Raw genomic sequence first — 15,785 nt, 5'->3', positions numbered from 1 at the left:
AGTCTTTCCACAGCGAAAACAAACGACATCCTTGAACTTGCAAGCAGGCGCACTGTGAGTAGTGTTACCACAACGGTAGCAAGTCGGGGTCCCAGAGACAGAAGAATTAGGGTGGCGAGGTTTAAGCTGAGTGGCAGGGGACGGCCGTCTCGAGCGTTGAGTGATAGCGGTGTGGAATATTTCCTCACACTGGCTTGCAGGAGTTGTAGGTGGTGCCTTCAGTAGGGTGGCGTCCGGTGTTGCCAACTCCATGACCGTAGCAAGGTCAGTGGCTTTCGTCAGAGTCAAGTCGGGTTCTGTGAGCAAACGTTTCTGTATGGCTGGGTCGCAGAGTCCCATGACGAACATGTCACGGAGAGCCGTCTGTAGGTAGTCTCCAAACTGACAAGTGGCAGCTAGTTTACGTAAAGCAATGATATATGTCTTTATATCCTCCCCGGCCTGCTGCCTTCTACTGTAAAATTTAAACCGCTCTGCGATTTCTAACGGCTTCGGGTTGTAGTGTGTATGTAGCGTCTGAATTAACTCAGGCAGGGACTTAGAGGCTGGCTTGTCTGGAGAAACAAGGTCTCTGAGGGTTCCATATGCAGCTTGACCCAATGCAGTGAGAAAAACTGCAACTTTCTTTTCAACAGTCACATTATTTGCTTCCATATACTGTTCCAGCCTCTCTACCCAGGAGATCCATGACTCAGCTGCAGGATAAAATGGTTGAATAAACCCTATGAAGGCCATGTGTGCTAAAATCCACAATCCTCGTCGCCACTGTTATGTCCCCTGGACACTCTGTGTCTCTCAGGTGCCGCTGGCAATGCTGCCAGTATCTGCTCAGCAAGTTACACACACAGGCCGATGTACTACTTAACCAGAGCAAGGTTTATTACTCGGAACATTATGGCATTCTTACATGGAGGAGTCTTATTCCAAACAGCTTCTGTCCTTATCAGATGCAATCCCTTCTCAGCCTCATGTGTCTGCTTCCGGTTCCCCTCACACACTGTCTGACTTCCTGGTACAGCTCCTCCTCCCCCATTATGCATCAGGAGAAAGAGGGTAAAAGTCACAGTGATCTATCACAAACATCACAAAAATAAAGATCAGCAAAAACAATTCCCAAACACATGAAGAAAAAGACGGACAATCTTACCCGATCCGATCCTGTGCTGCTCGTCAGAGGCCCCTAAATGTGAGAGCTAGCCCTGCAGACTGAGGCTGGGGTCAGTGCGTCACCTCAATATATACCCACCGCCCTTTATGACATCATATGTAAATGAGCCATGGCCCCTATTATGATGCCACAAGTAAGATAGTCATCTGCCAGGATTCTAATCATGACATCACAAACAGTGTCTCAACATGACAGCGGCCATTTTGAATGAAATAATGTACAGACTATAGATAATGGGTTAGCACTTTGTCCTTGCAGTACCCCAGAGCAAAGGGTATCTGCAAATGGTTTGTTCTTTAATCTAATGTTATGGTATGTACAGTATTGTTTTTCCATGTATTAAAACCCAGCATAGCCATGTATGGATGGCCCAGCCAAAGTTTATTATTCCTGGCTTAGTCCTTTGCAGGAGGTTGGGTGGGTAACCAGGATTTGCCCCCAGCTCAGTTAGGGGGTGATTAGTAAGAGTTCAGCAAATAAGACATTTTTGCATGATGCTCCCTTCTCTCAAGCCCAAGAAACACACTGAGACTAACAGATCTCTGCAAGATCCACTGAAAGATAGAGAAGGAGAGTAAAGAAGATCTTAAAATCTGCATAGCCAAGCATAGGAGTCAGCAAGGTAATCTGTGACTATAGCCATTCAGACTTTGCTACACTGAAAGACACTGTTAAGACACCCTTCACACCTGGACACACCCTGGACAGATGTTCCATCAAACCCCTGTATCCTGCAATGGACATTATAGCCTTTACTGCCAAGTTACTGTTGCCAGACATAGATTTTGTTGAGACTTTAGCAAGAAAGTGTACAAAGAGTGCCATAACTCATATCCTTGTCTAAATGCATGCACCGCTATCTGGGAGAGAATTGCACTGTGTACAGTTGGAACTATGTTTTGCCATAGTTAGATGTACTACAATTCCCATTTTGCTTTACAGTAAAGAGAGATATTTATTTTTCTACCAATGGCCTATTTTTCTGACTCCTACACCATTTGCTGGCCATTGCACTCTACATACCCTGCCTTTAACACATCCATACACCTAACATCACAGGCATAAGTTCGCCAGATATTTATACCGTGTCTTGTAGAGCCCCTATTATTTATAATGGCCCCTATAGTGCCACCAGTGTAAATACTGGAAGCACTACAAGAGACAGTATAATTATTGGGGCACTTAGGGGGCCTTATAAACATTCGGGACACTAAAAAAGCCAGTATAAATATTGGGGGGCACTAAATGGGACATTATAAATGTTGGGGGCACTACAGGAAGCATTATAATTACTGGTGGCACCATTATTAATAAGTACACTCTGGGAGAAGATTACATACACAGTTCAGCAGACAGTATCACATATGATAGAATTAGATAAAGCAGCTCAGCAAACAGTATCACACATGATGGAATTAGATACACAGCGCACCTGCTTGGCAATTTTTGGAATTCTCGTACCAGTTAATGGAGCGGACACTGTGCATGTGCAGGGGGCTCTCCGTTCACTTCAGGACCTGTCCCACAGGTTTTACCTACACCTATCTGACATTTATGGCATATTCTAGCAGTATGCCACTCATGTCCAAGGTGGGAATATCCCTTTAATAAATTTCCTATCAGGAGTTCATTTGTTACCCATCCTTCAGGGGTTCTGCCCTGTGACTAATCAGTACATACATAGAATACCGATAGAAAAACGGGCATAGGAGAAATGGCACAATTTAATATTTAAGAAAAAAAACACAAGAATCTTGTTTTTTAAAGTAACACACAGAGAAAACTTTATTTATTATAAAATGGTCTTGGATTTCTGTGGCTCTGGCCCTTTAAGGGAGATAGAGGCTCCTTCTTCACATTCTCCTAGGATTCTTCCATTAGAGGAGGTTACGTGTCGCACCTGAGGCTGATTTTCTGGGGCCGCAGAGGGTCACACACAGCTCTCACATTGTATACGAAAGATAGAAAATAAAGATCAGCAAAAACAATTCCCAAACACATGAAGAAAAAGACGGCCAAACTTACCCGATCCGGTCCTGTCCTGCTCGTCAGAGGCCCCTAAATGTGAGAGCTAGCCCTGCAGACTGAGGCTGGGGTCAGTGCGTCACCTCAATATATACCTACCGCCTATTATGACATCATATGTAAATGAGCCATGGCCCCCATTATGATGCCACAAGTAAGATAGTCATCTGCCAGGATTCTAATCATGACATCACAAACAGTGTCTCAACATGACAGCGGCCATTTTGAATGAAATAATGTACAGACTATAGATAATGGGTTAGCACTTTGTCCTTGCAGTACCCCAGAGCAAAGGGTATCTGCAAATGGTTTGTTCTTTAATCTAATGTTATGGTATGTACAGTATTGTTTTTTCATGTATTAAAACCCAGCATAGCCATGTATGGATGGCCCAGCCAAGGTTTAATAATCCTGGCTTAGTCCTTTGCAGGTGGTTGGGTGGGTAACCAGGATCTGCCCCCAGCTCAGTTAGGGGGTGATTAGTGAGAGTTCAGCAAGGAAGACATTTTTGCATGATGCTCCCTTCTCTCAAGCCCAAGAAACACACTGAGACTAACAGATCTCTGCAAGATCCACTGAAAGATAGAGAAGGAGAGTAAAGAAGATCTTAAAATCTGCATAGCCAAGCATAGGAGTCAGCAAGGTAATCTGTGACTATAGCAATTCAGACTTTGCTTCACTGAGGGACACTGTTAAGACACCCTTCACACCTGGACACACCCTGGACAGATGTTCCATCAAACCCCTGTATCCTGCAATGGACATTATAGCCTTTACTGCCAAGTTACTGTTGCCAGACATAGATTTTGTTGAGACTTTAGCAAGAAAGTGTACAAAGAGTGCCATAACTCATATCCTTGTCTAAATGCATGCACCGCTATCTGGGAGAGAATTGCACTGTGTACAGTTGGAACTATGTTTTGCCATAGTTAGATGTACTACAATTCCCATTTTGCTTTACAGTAAAGAGAGATGTTTATTTTTCTACCAATGGCCTATTTTTCTGACTCCTACACCATTTGCTGGCCATTGCACTCTACATACCCTGCCTTTAACACATCCAGACACCTAACATCACAGGCATAAGTTCGCCAGATATTTATACCGTGTCTTGTAGAGCCCATAATATTTATAATGGCCCCTATAGTGCCACCAGTGTAAATACTGGAAGCACTACAAGAGACAGTATAATTATTGGGGCACTTAGGGGGCCTTATAAACATTCGGGACACTACAAAAGCCAGTATAAATATTGGGGGGCACTAAAGGGGACATTATAAATGTTGGGGGCACTACAGGAAGCATTATAATTACTGGGGGCACCATTATTAATAAGTACACTCTGGGAGAAGATTAGATACACAGTTCAGCAGACAGTATCACATATGTAGTGTCCCATTAGGTAGGCGTGGGCACTACACAAGGGTCAATTGGTTCAGGTGTTACTTTTGCTTACAAGGGACAGTAATATTACATTTAACTGTGCACTTTAATGTATTTTCTATGTGTTTTTTTATATGCAATGTTTCCCCTGTGTCATGCATAGCAGGCCTATTAGGGTGTAGTTAGGCATTCTAGGCACTAGAGGGAGATAGGGAGCCCCTAGTATAAATGTTCAGGCCTAGACAGGGAGGAGTTAGATCATAGTCAGGAGTCTGTGGAGACATAAGTGAGAAGGCACCAGCCAGAGATATGCTGAGGGCCTCCTCCTGACATGCAGCTGGATAGCCCTGGCTGCTAGCTACATCCAGGAGGCTAGTTTAGAACTCTAGCCTGCCTGTAGATCATGTGAGCGGCAGTTAGCTCAGAAGACACCCCAGTAGTAGGAGATGCACCTCCTGGGAGAAACCTGCAGTATCCCTCACAGCAAGGACAATACCATAAGTACAGCTAAGTAACCTGAGGGGCAGAAGTGTTTAATATAAAGCAAGTGCCAATACTGGAGGAAGGATTATATATACCAAGGATTCAAGCCAGCAATTAGACATCCGGGCCTTGGGATCCAGCCAGCTAGAATAGCTGAGGGGATAGAGCTGCATTGTACTGCAAAGCATTAACTTTTTGCCCTCCAAGTATCTTGCAAGATTATACCTGCCATTATTGAAAGTAAACCTGCTGTGCATTTGTACTGTCAAGGACTGCATTATCATCTACTGCAATTACTTGTATAAAGTTGGATTGTTTTCCTAAAGTAAAGCAACGTTTGGTTTACCAACTGCGTACTCTATTAATCCTCCTACAAATCGGTGTGCCACCTTTACAGGCACTGGCGTCACGATACTTAAAGAGACCTTGCCTCAGGCACTCAAAACACCTGCAACATCCAGGGCACCTTACCCAACATCAGGCCAGGTCTCTCTATACAGAGTGTGCCCCAGAGGAACTTGTGTCTACCTCTCATTCACTGCCGCATGCCTGCCCATGGTTCTCCTCCAAAAAGTGAGTAACCCTCGATTGCCCATAACAGTGACCTCACTGTCGCTATACCCTGCAGGTCTGGCGTGCTGCATAAATTTGCGACACGAACAGGATTCGAGCATTCCTGCGCCATTGCGGATACAAAAACTGTGTGCTGTTATTTGCCTTAAAGTGACTAAGCCCTATTGCTTTATTGAAAAATTGCTGGGCCAAAGAACTGTAATAATTTGCGGTGTGAAACTGTGCTTTTTATGGACTGTTTGCTGTTGTAAAGCCACCGTTTGCTGTCAGTGAATAGACAGCGTTTTGCTCAAGATGGCCGCTTAGCTTGCTTGGATTTATTGCTGCGTCATCTTCATACTTTGTTTGGCGGGAAAAATTGGCGCCTTCTGCTGAAAGTGCGGGAAAGGCTATATGTCCGCGCCACCACCCTGTCTGGACATTTGCATGTCTGCTAACATGGACTCCGCCTCCCCCATACTGGAGTACCTGGGGGGTGGCCTCCCAGAGCAATGGGAGGATCTGTCTACAATTATTGGTGCCGCCCTGTCGCTCTCCAGAGAAGGATCAAGCATGTTGAAGAGTGAGGACTGCTCTGTTATTATGTCGGCATCCACTGGATTAAAAATGGACTGTACTGGTGTAGAGCAAGAGGACGCTCCACCGGCCTACTCTCCGGGACCGGAGAGACCCACCTGCCCGCCACCGAGGACGCAGCCGGAGACCTATTATGGCTCCTGGAGAGACTTTTTCCAGCCCTCGTTTAAATAATCGGCGCTGATGGCAGAGATACGGGAGGCCGCCATAAAGAAAACTACCAAGACCAAGATCTACTATGAGGAACTGGCAAAGACCGTTCATGAGCGCCACACTGACACCCAACCCCGTCTGGAAAGGAGAATGGGGTTGGTTGTGGCATTTGACAAGGACCGTGGCTACGGTTTTATCCAAGATTATACCACCGGCAGAGACTTATACGTGAATCGGAGGTCCGTCAAGCAGAGTTACCTCTCGGAGTACATGCATAACCTCCGTGAGGGAGAGGAAGTGGAGTTCACCCCTGCCGAGGGCCTGCGAGGCCCATATGCCACTGCTATGACCCATCCCAGAAAAGAACCGTTGGACTGGGAAACTGATGAGGACTACACTGGCTGCGAGCGTGAACCAGCGCGCTCTCCAGAATCGGCCCATCATGCCTTTCAAGAGCGGGGCTCTTTCATTGGCCCGAACGTATTTTGGCAACCAACAGTAGTGGAGAAGTGGGTGAGCCCATATCCGTCCCCTGAGCTGCCTCGCCGGGAGAAAACCATAAAGGAGTTAGAAAACCTGGAGCGATTCCATGCGACCCTGGACAACATTCGCAAAGGAAAAAGACCAGATGCGTCACCTGAACCTGCAGCGGCTGCGCAGGATGCGACTCCCCTACCTGTACCAGTGGAAGCTCCGGAAGACAGCGATCCAGAAACCGAGAGTCTGGATGACCAGATCGTCCGTCTGGAGGAACAGCTGCGTGAACTGCGCCGGATTGCTACTGCCAGAATCCGGACTCCACCTAGGAAAGAAGAAATTAGACTCCAGTACTCGGACATCGCTGGGTCAGAGGTAAGGGTACCTGTCCCTTCCAGCCGGCCACCTACTGCGGCTGCGGCTGCATTGAGGCCCCCAAAGAGGCCCTCTTACACTGTATCCCGCCGCATAGAGTCGGTTATTGCTGAACCCACAGAACCGCTTACAACAGCGGTACCTAGGCCAATGCAGCCCACGATTGTTATGCCTGGACCGATGCGGTCCCCAACTGTGATCACCTCTAGGCCTATGGGGCCAATACCAATTCGGGGTCCATTCATGCTGCAGCTGCCCCCCTAATACTGTGTTGTGGGCACATCCGCCTGTTGACTCTCATTACAGGCCCAATCTACAAATGGAGCCAGGGAGCACCACTGTGATGCCAAGTGGATATGACATGCCCCTGTGAATTGGCCTGCTAGGCCATTGATTTGTTTTCTTTTGCCAAAGGGACCTTATGGCTGAGGATTTAACCCTTCCAGGACAGGAGTCCTTTGTTTTGGTCCTTTGTTGCTGCTGCCAGTTACCCACGGCTCAGTGGTAGTGGTCGTCCACTGAAATACAAATTGCATTAAGGCCATATTGTTTACAGGACCTCCTGCCTGCTTCAAGTATTCTGCAAGCCAAGTTGTCCTCATTTTTGTTTGCACCTTTAACCCTTTTTAACCCCCTTTTCAGGTTGTTTAAGGGATCTTGCAGCATTTATTTTTATATGCCATTGTGAATAATGTGGATTATTTTTATTGTGCTGTGACTTTTATTGTGCAACTTAAATTCCAAGGAAATGCGCCCAGGGATAGACTCTAATGTACATGAGCCTCTGAGATCTTGCTATTTTAAGGAAATGTACTCAGAGATGGACTCCAGTGTATGTGAGCCTCTGAGATTTTTGCTACTTAAAAGAAATGTGCCCAGAGATGGACTCCATTGTATGTGAGCCTCTGTGATCTTGTACCTTTGCTTCATTGGGATACTTTCAATGAATAATTAAGGAAAACCTGGGTACGGACTCATGTTTGTTCTTTGAGCCTCCAAGAACTTTTAATTGTTTTGCATTTTTCTACTGTTCTCTTATGGACAATTTGCACTTAAAATATTATATGGACTATCCTGGTATCACTGATACGCTGCACCAGGTCAGTGCCCCTGTTCCCTTATATTATCCTGAGAGAAGAGAACGACGCCCCTTTTTTACCGTACTTGCTCCTAAGCCAGTGGAACTGCCTGATGTATACATATAATGTATTTTGCAAATGTAGATGTATTTTCCTGCTTTGCATTATTTTTGTCTTTCAGGTGCAGTATCCAGCTGGGCAGGGCCCCTTCATGTTGCACCGAGGACGGGCAACGTCATAGCGTGGGGGTATGTAGTGTCCCACTAGGTAGGCGTGGGCACTACACAAGGGTCAATTGGTTCAGGTGTTACTTCTGCTCACAAGGGACAGTAATATTACATTTAACTGTGCACTTTAATGTATTTTCTATGTGTTTTTATATGCAATGTTTCCCCTGTGTCATGCATAGCAGGCCTATTAGGGTGTAGTTAGGCATCCTAGGCACTAGAGGGAGATAGGGAGCCCCTAGTATAAATGTTCAGGCCCAGACAGAGAGGAGTTAGATCATAGTCAGGAGTCTGTGGAGACAGAAGTGAGAAGGCACCAGCCAGAGATATGCTGAGGGCCTCCTCTGACATGCAGCTGGATAGCCCTGGCTGCTAGCTACATCCAGGAGGCTAGTCAAGAACTCTAGCCTGCCTGTAGATCAAGTGAGCCGCAGTTAGCTCAGAAGACACCCCAGTAGTAGGAGATGCACCTCCTGGAAGAAACCTGCTGTATCCCTCACAGCAAGGACAATACCACAAGTACAGCTAAGTAACCTGAGGGGCAGAAGTGTTTAATATAAAGCAAGTGCCAATACTGGAGGAAGGATTATATATACCAAGGATTCAAGCCAGCAATTAGGCATCCGGGCCTTGGGATCCAGCCAGCTAGAATAGCTGAGGGGATAGAGCAGCATTGTACTGCAAAGCATTAACTGTTTGCCCTCCAAGTATCTTGCAAGATTAAACCTGCCATTATTGAAAGTAAACCTGCTGTGCATTTGTACTGTCAAGGACTGCATTATCATCTACTGCAATTACTTGTATAAAGTTGGATTATTTTCCTAAAGTAAAGCAACGTTTGGTTTACCAACTGCGTACTCTATTAATCCTCCTACAAATCGGTGTGCCACCGTTACAGGCACTGGCATCACGATACTTAAAGGGACCTTGCCTCAGGCACTCAAAACACCTGCAACATCCAGGGCACCTTACCCAACATCAGGCCAGGTCTCTCTATACAGAGTGTGCCCCAGAGGAACTTGTGTCTACCTCTCATTCACTGCCGCATGCCTGCCCAGGGTTCTCCTCCAAAAAGTGAGTAACCCTCGATTGCCCATAACCATGATCTCACTGTCGCTATACCCTGCAGGTCTGGCGTGCTGCACAAATTGGCGTCACGAACAGGATACGATCATTCCTGCGCCATTGCGGATACAAAAACTGTGTGCTGTTATTTGCCTTAAAGTGACTAAGCCCTATTGCTTTATTGAAAAATTGCTGGGCCAAAGAACTGTAATAATTTGCGGTGTGAAACTGTGCTTTTTATGGACTGTTTGCTGTTGTAAAGCCACCGCTTGCTGTCAGTGAATAGACAGCATTTTGCTCAAGATGGCCGCTTAGCTTGCTTGGATTTATTGCTGCGTCATCTTCATACTTTGTTTGGCGGGAAAAATTGGCGCCTTCTGCTGAAAGTGCGGGAAAGGCTATATGTCCGCGCCACCGCCCTGTCTGGACATTTGCATGTCTGCTAACATGGACTCCGCCTCCCCATACTGGAGTACCTGGGGGGTGGCCTCCCAGAGCAATGGGAGGATCTGTCTACAATTATTGGTGCCGCCCTGTCGCTCTCCAGAGAAGGATCGAGCATGTTGAAGAGTGAGGACTGCTCTGTTATTATGTCGGCACCCACTGGATTAAAAATGGACTGTACTGGTGTAGAGCAAGAGGACGCTCCACCGGCCTACTCTCCGGGACCGGAGAGACCCACCTGCCCGCCACCGAGGACGAAGCCGGAGACCTATTATGGCTCCTGGAGAGACTTTTTCCAGCCCTTGTTTAAATGGTCGGCGCTGATGGCAGAGATACGGGAGGCCGCCATAAAGAAAACTACCAAGACCAAGATCTACTATGAGGAACTGGCAAAGACCGTTCATGAGCACCACACTGACACCCAACCCCGCCTGGAAAGGAGAATGGGGTTGGTTGTGGCATTTGACAAGGACCGTGGCTACGGTTTTATCTAAGATTATACCACCGGCAGAGACTTGTACGTGAATCGGAGGTCCGTCAAGCGGAGTTACCTCTCGGAGTACATGCATAACCTCCGTGAGGGAGAGGAAGGGGAGTTCACCCCTGCCGAGGGCCTGCGAGGCCCATATGCCACTGCTGTGACCCGTCCCAGAAAAAAAACGGAGGACTGGGAAACTGATGAGGACTACACTGGCTGCGAGCGTGAACCAGCGCGCTCTCCAGAACCGGCCCATCATGCCTTTCAAGAGCGGGGCTCTTTCATTGGCCCGAACGTATTTTGGCAACCAACAGTAGTGGAGAAGTGGGTGAGCCCATATCCGTCCCCTAAGTGCTATTAGGTTATGGCTTTACTTCAATAGCGATTATCCTGGTGACAGATTTCCTTCAAAGCTCTCCTACAGCAGTGAAGATAAATGGCTGGGTTGTTATGGAAACCTGGAGTAAAACTGTGTATGTGGAGGTTAACGGCGTGCGAGCTTCTATTGGCTGATAAGGGTCATGTGACCACTGACCAGGCTTGTATTGGCTAATGCATTTTTTGGGAATATCTCAGGGACTGTACATCCTAGCTGAGACCTGGTCTAAAACCTTCCCGGACACCTGATGTATCTGTGTGCCAAATTTCGTGATTGTAAATGCGACGGTGCGGATTCCTTTAGCGGACATACATACACACACACATACACTCAGCTTTATATATTAGATTGTTTATATATTTTATATTTAAAATTGGGAAAGGGGGTAATTTTGGTGTTTTGTTTTAAAGTTTTTTTTTTTACTTTTTATTTAATAACTATTAGCCCCCTTAGGGGCTAGAACCCTTATCCTATTCACCCTAATAGATCTCTATTAGGGTGAATAGGACTTTACACTGTCCCTACTGCCCTATGCTTTGTGCACACAGCAGCAGGGAGCTTACCATGGCAGCCAAGGCTTCTGTAGCATCCTGGCTGCCATGGTAACCGTCTTGGATGCCATGGCTCCGACCGGAGGCTGCCAAAGTGAAACATGATGGGGTTAATGTGAGGCACAGGTCCAACTGTTCCTAGTGATAAAAGCCCCATATGCCTCATAATAACCCTATCAAGTATCCATATCCTTGCAACATGGGGTTAACGAATGAGCTACATGAACAGTCACTTGCTATTGGCACAGTCTTTTGAATTTTGACTTCCAATCCATGTGCCTCATATTAATAAGTGGCCTGTATTCTGTAACTTACATTAACCCCATGTTGCCCATTCTGTGAGATGGTACTTTGGGGGTCACTTACTATTAATGTGAGGCACATGGGGTCCAGTCCAAAAGCATGTGCCCAGCCTGACATTAAAAATAATTGACCTCCATCCTGTTTAAAACATGGTAGTGGCAAGATTGGGGTCAATAAGTCACATTAACCCCAAACTTGCTGGCTGCCTGATACATATGTTTTTTGCCTGCCTTTATTTCGAGGCAGGCTAATCATTCTTGCACTGTGTGGGTGTGGGCATTTCATTGGGCTCAGCGGCGGCCACGTCATAGGAGGGAAGGACTCCCTCCTTCTCCACTGTCTGGCCACAGAACATAGCGCGCCGAGCGCCATGTTCTCTCGTAAGAGGAGATACTAGGCTGAGCAACAGTGCAGCCTAGTATTAGAATAATGCAAATCCCGGTACCGAATCAATACTGGTATAAAAGTATCAATTGGGTATCGAAATTTTGATACCCGATGCAACCTTAGTACAGAGTAGTAAAACACCTTGGAGATGTAAATAGAAAACTGCCGCCAGAAGCTGATCCACAATGAAAATGTTTAATGCCCATTAAAAACGAATGTAAAACAGACAGAAATTGAATGCAAAAATTGTTCAAAAATAGCCACTGTTCATTTCTCCTAGCCAGTTGTGCAACCGTAAGGTCAGTTGTGATTACTTCGGTATGACTAACCACTTATATATCTTTTATGATTGCTCCTAAGAGAAAGTATACATATAGAGACTGTCCAAACATATAAATTCTTCTTTAACTAGTGAAGTCCAGTTATACCCTACATCTGATACATATTACCGGTGTTCACTAGAGACAGAAAACGGATTGTAGGATAAGAGGCTTTGATGTTTTCCTGTCCAATTAGATGCTTTTTATTGCAGTTCTTGGATTGAAAGACGGTATTAGAGCAATAAATTGTTCCATAGGTACATAAACTTGATGGAGATTGAGAGTAACATTCATTGCATCTTGTCCAGTTACATAAAGAGGCATTTTCTGTTCTTCAATACCTATTTGTAAACCTAATTAGGCCAGAAAAATATACAAAAAATGGATCCTGTACTTTAAGCATCTGTTATGCTCAATTATGCACATTTTGCATCCTTTTTGGCCATTTCCGTTTTGGATGGAACCAGGGGGTTCTAAGAAAATAATATCAATTCCATCGTTGAGTTTTTACATGGTAAATTTTGCTCCGTTCCCTTTGCAGCATAAATAGCATAATAACTTCATTCTCTGGGTCAAAACAATTTAAATTTTTAGTTTGTGCATCGCCACATGTCAACTCAATACAAAATATTTGACTCTGACATATGATAGACTGTCCAATTCCCTGAAAACGCCAGGTTAGCTGGCGAAACATATCAGGGGACAGTCATTGAGGGTGTTTTTAAAGCAGGGGTGTAGCCTATTAATATTGAGTGTATTCAGCATAATGGAGTGTATTCAGAAATAAGCGCACTCAGCCTAACACAAGTGTATTCAGCCTAAACACAAGTGTATTCAGCATAAGAATAGGGGGGAGTCTGGAGCCAGCGTGCAGCTTCCAGCCCCTTATTGAATTACAGTCCAGGTAGTGAACTGAGTATAAATTGATCCATTAACAAAAAATAGGCAACACAACTGATAGTTTTTAAATGGGTAGATTTAATGGTCAGTAATAATGATTCAGCTGTAATAAAAGTTAAGTTTTATAGAAGTGAAAGGCATATGTCAAGTTAAGGCAAAAACAAACAAACAGTCTTAGGACTATAGGCAAATAATCACCACATGTCAAGACCCATAACTTTTTTTTATTTCCCCTCTACAGAGCTGTGTGAGGGATTTATTTTTAGAGGACATGTTGTAGTTTTTATTGGTATAGCTTTTGGATACAAAACACTTTCTGATCACTTTTTATTTCTTTTTTTTTTAATGGCAAATAAGCACTGTGCTCACCGTGTGGGATAAATGATGTGATAATTTTATAGTGCAGTTCTTTACAGATATGCAGATTCCAAATATGCGGAGGAGATTTGATTTGAACTTAGTTTTTTTTAAGTAGATTTTCAGTGGAAAAATTTGGATTTTTTAACCTGGAGGTTTTTATTCATTTTTTTTTTTTTTTTTACAAAAACTTTAGCTTTTATTTTGCCATTTATTAATCCCACAAGGGGACTTTAACAGGCAAGCTTTTATCACTTCTATAATACACTGTACTGCTTATACAGTACACTGTATTATACTGTCAGTGCTGTATTGACAGGCACAACCTGATAGGCATACCCTGCAGGCAGATCTGGGGACTTCATTAGGCCTCCAACTGCCATGTTAAGACACTTCAGTATCCCGCAATCTCATATGCGGGGTGCTGATGCCTGAGAGAGGTAGCCACCTCACTCTAAACCATGTTACAGTCAATAGTGATTGTGGTATCTAAGGAATTCAAAGGCCCTTATTGGCGTTTCTGCGTTTCCAGGCCATTAGAGAAGGAGCCCAGCTATCATGTAAAAGCTGCAGCAGAAAAGACACTCTCCTTGAGCTGTCAGCTTCAAATAAATCTAGTAAAGCAATGAATGTGGAGATCTCTGGATCCATGTGTAAAGGGGGGCTATTAATCACCAATATTTATGCAAATATCGATAATTAATATTCATAAATGGGAGGATCCATCTAGTGATAACTCCGCCCATTCATGCCTTTATATAATAACACAATACTTTCGCTATGCTCTACACTGATCACTTATGCTAACTGCATGCGCCTTACTAACTCGCTACCGCTAACAAGTACACGCTACACAAAAGGGTACAAATATAACAGTATTTATTACACCAAGCAATACACTAACAATACACTACGCACGCAGTACACTACAATACAGCACTAAATATACAGTCCTAAACTACACTACACGTTCCCAATTCCACCCATCAACTAACTATACGATACACACATACAAGTATATTAACAATCCACCCCACCTGACTATATACTGTCCCTACGGGGTATAACGAAGGGTTATAAGGATTTGTTTGCAGAACAGAGGCATGCTCTGCAGAGGACCAGGGTAACCACTAGGGGTTAATCAGGGTAGGGGCAAGGGTCAGATCATGGGCCAGGGTGTACAGTAGGCAGGGACCAGGGTCCATCAGGGGTTACCAGCACACAGGGGAAATCAGGGAACAGGAAGGGGTTAATGCTAGCAGGGGATCAGGGAACAGGAAGGGGTTAATGCTAGCAGGGGCTCAGGGAAGGAGTTTTGGGCAGGACAGGAGAACAGGGCATGGAAGGGGTTAATGGGGCAGTGCTACTTAGCCATCCAGCAGGAGCAGGACTCAGCACACTGCCCGATTCTTCCTCTGGAGCAGATCGACTGCTCGGTCTTCCACTCCTCTGGTCTGGTGGAGAATGCAGGGCAGCTAGTGTGGACTGCCTGCATTCCTCTCTGTCCCGTCCCGATCCTCTCTCCTCTCCAGGTCAGCGGGGGTAGGTGCGGCTGGGTCCGGTCAGTGGAAGGGGGGGGGGGGGCGCGTTTGTCCTGAGCGCCGATGCGCTCACCAGGTGGGGGGGGGGTGGTCCGGTCGTGGCCTTGAGCCGGAGTGGGGGCCGCGTTCTAAGCGCCGATGCGCTTCTCAAGGTGGGGGCCCTCTCCTCACAGAGCGCAGGACGCGCTCCTCTTCCAGGTGGGGGCCCAGATCTAACTACCAGAGTGCCGGGGCCGCCGGGTATTTATCCCCCAGCGGCCCGCACTCCCGCGCCACCAGGGGGCGCGCGCGCGCCCCCATCATCCACGTGGGCCGGCGCAGTGATATGACATCACTGCGCCGGCCAGCACATCGGGGACGCGCTGCAGACAGGCGGGAGAAGCCTTTGATCTCCCGCCTGCTGCACCTCGCATTCCGGACAGTGCGATAGTAATCGCACTGTCGGAATGCACATAATAGAAGGAGGAGAGGCTTCTCCCCTTCTTCTATCATGTGTACTTATCTCCAGCGGCGCTGGGGATAATTACAACAAAGGGCTCAG

The sequence above is a fragment of the Bufo bufo genome, chromosome 3, assembly GCF_905171765.1.
Source record: "Bufo bufo chromosome 3, aBufBuf1.1, whole genome shotgun sequence".
NCBI lineage: Eukaryota > Metazoa > Chordata > Amphibia > Anura > Bufonidae > Bufo > Bufo bufo.
The sequence above is the reverse complement of the archived record's forward strand: the minus strand, read 5'-3'. Positions refer to the sequence as shown.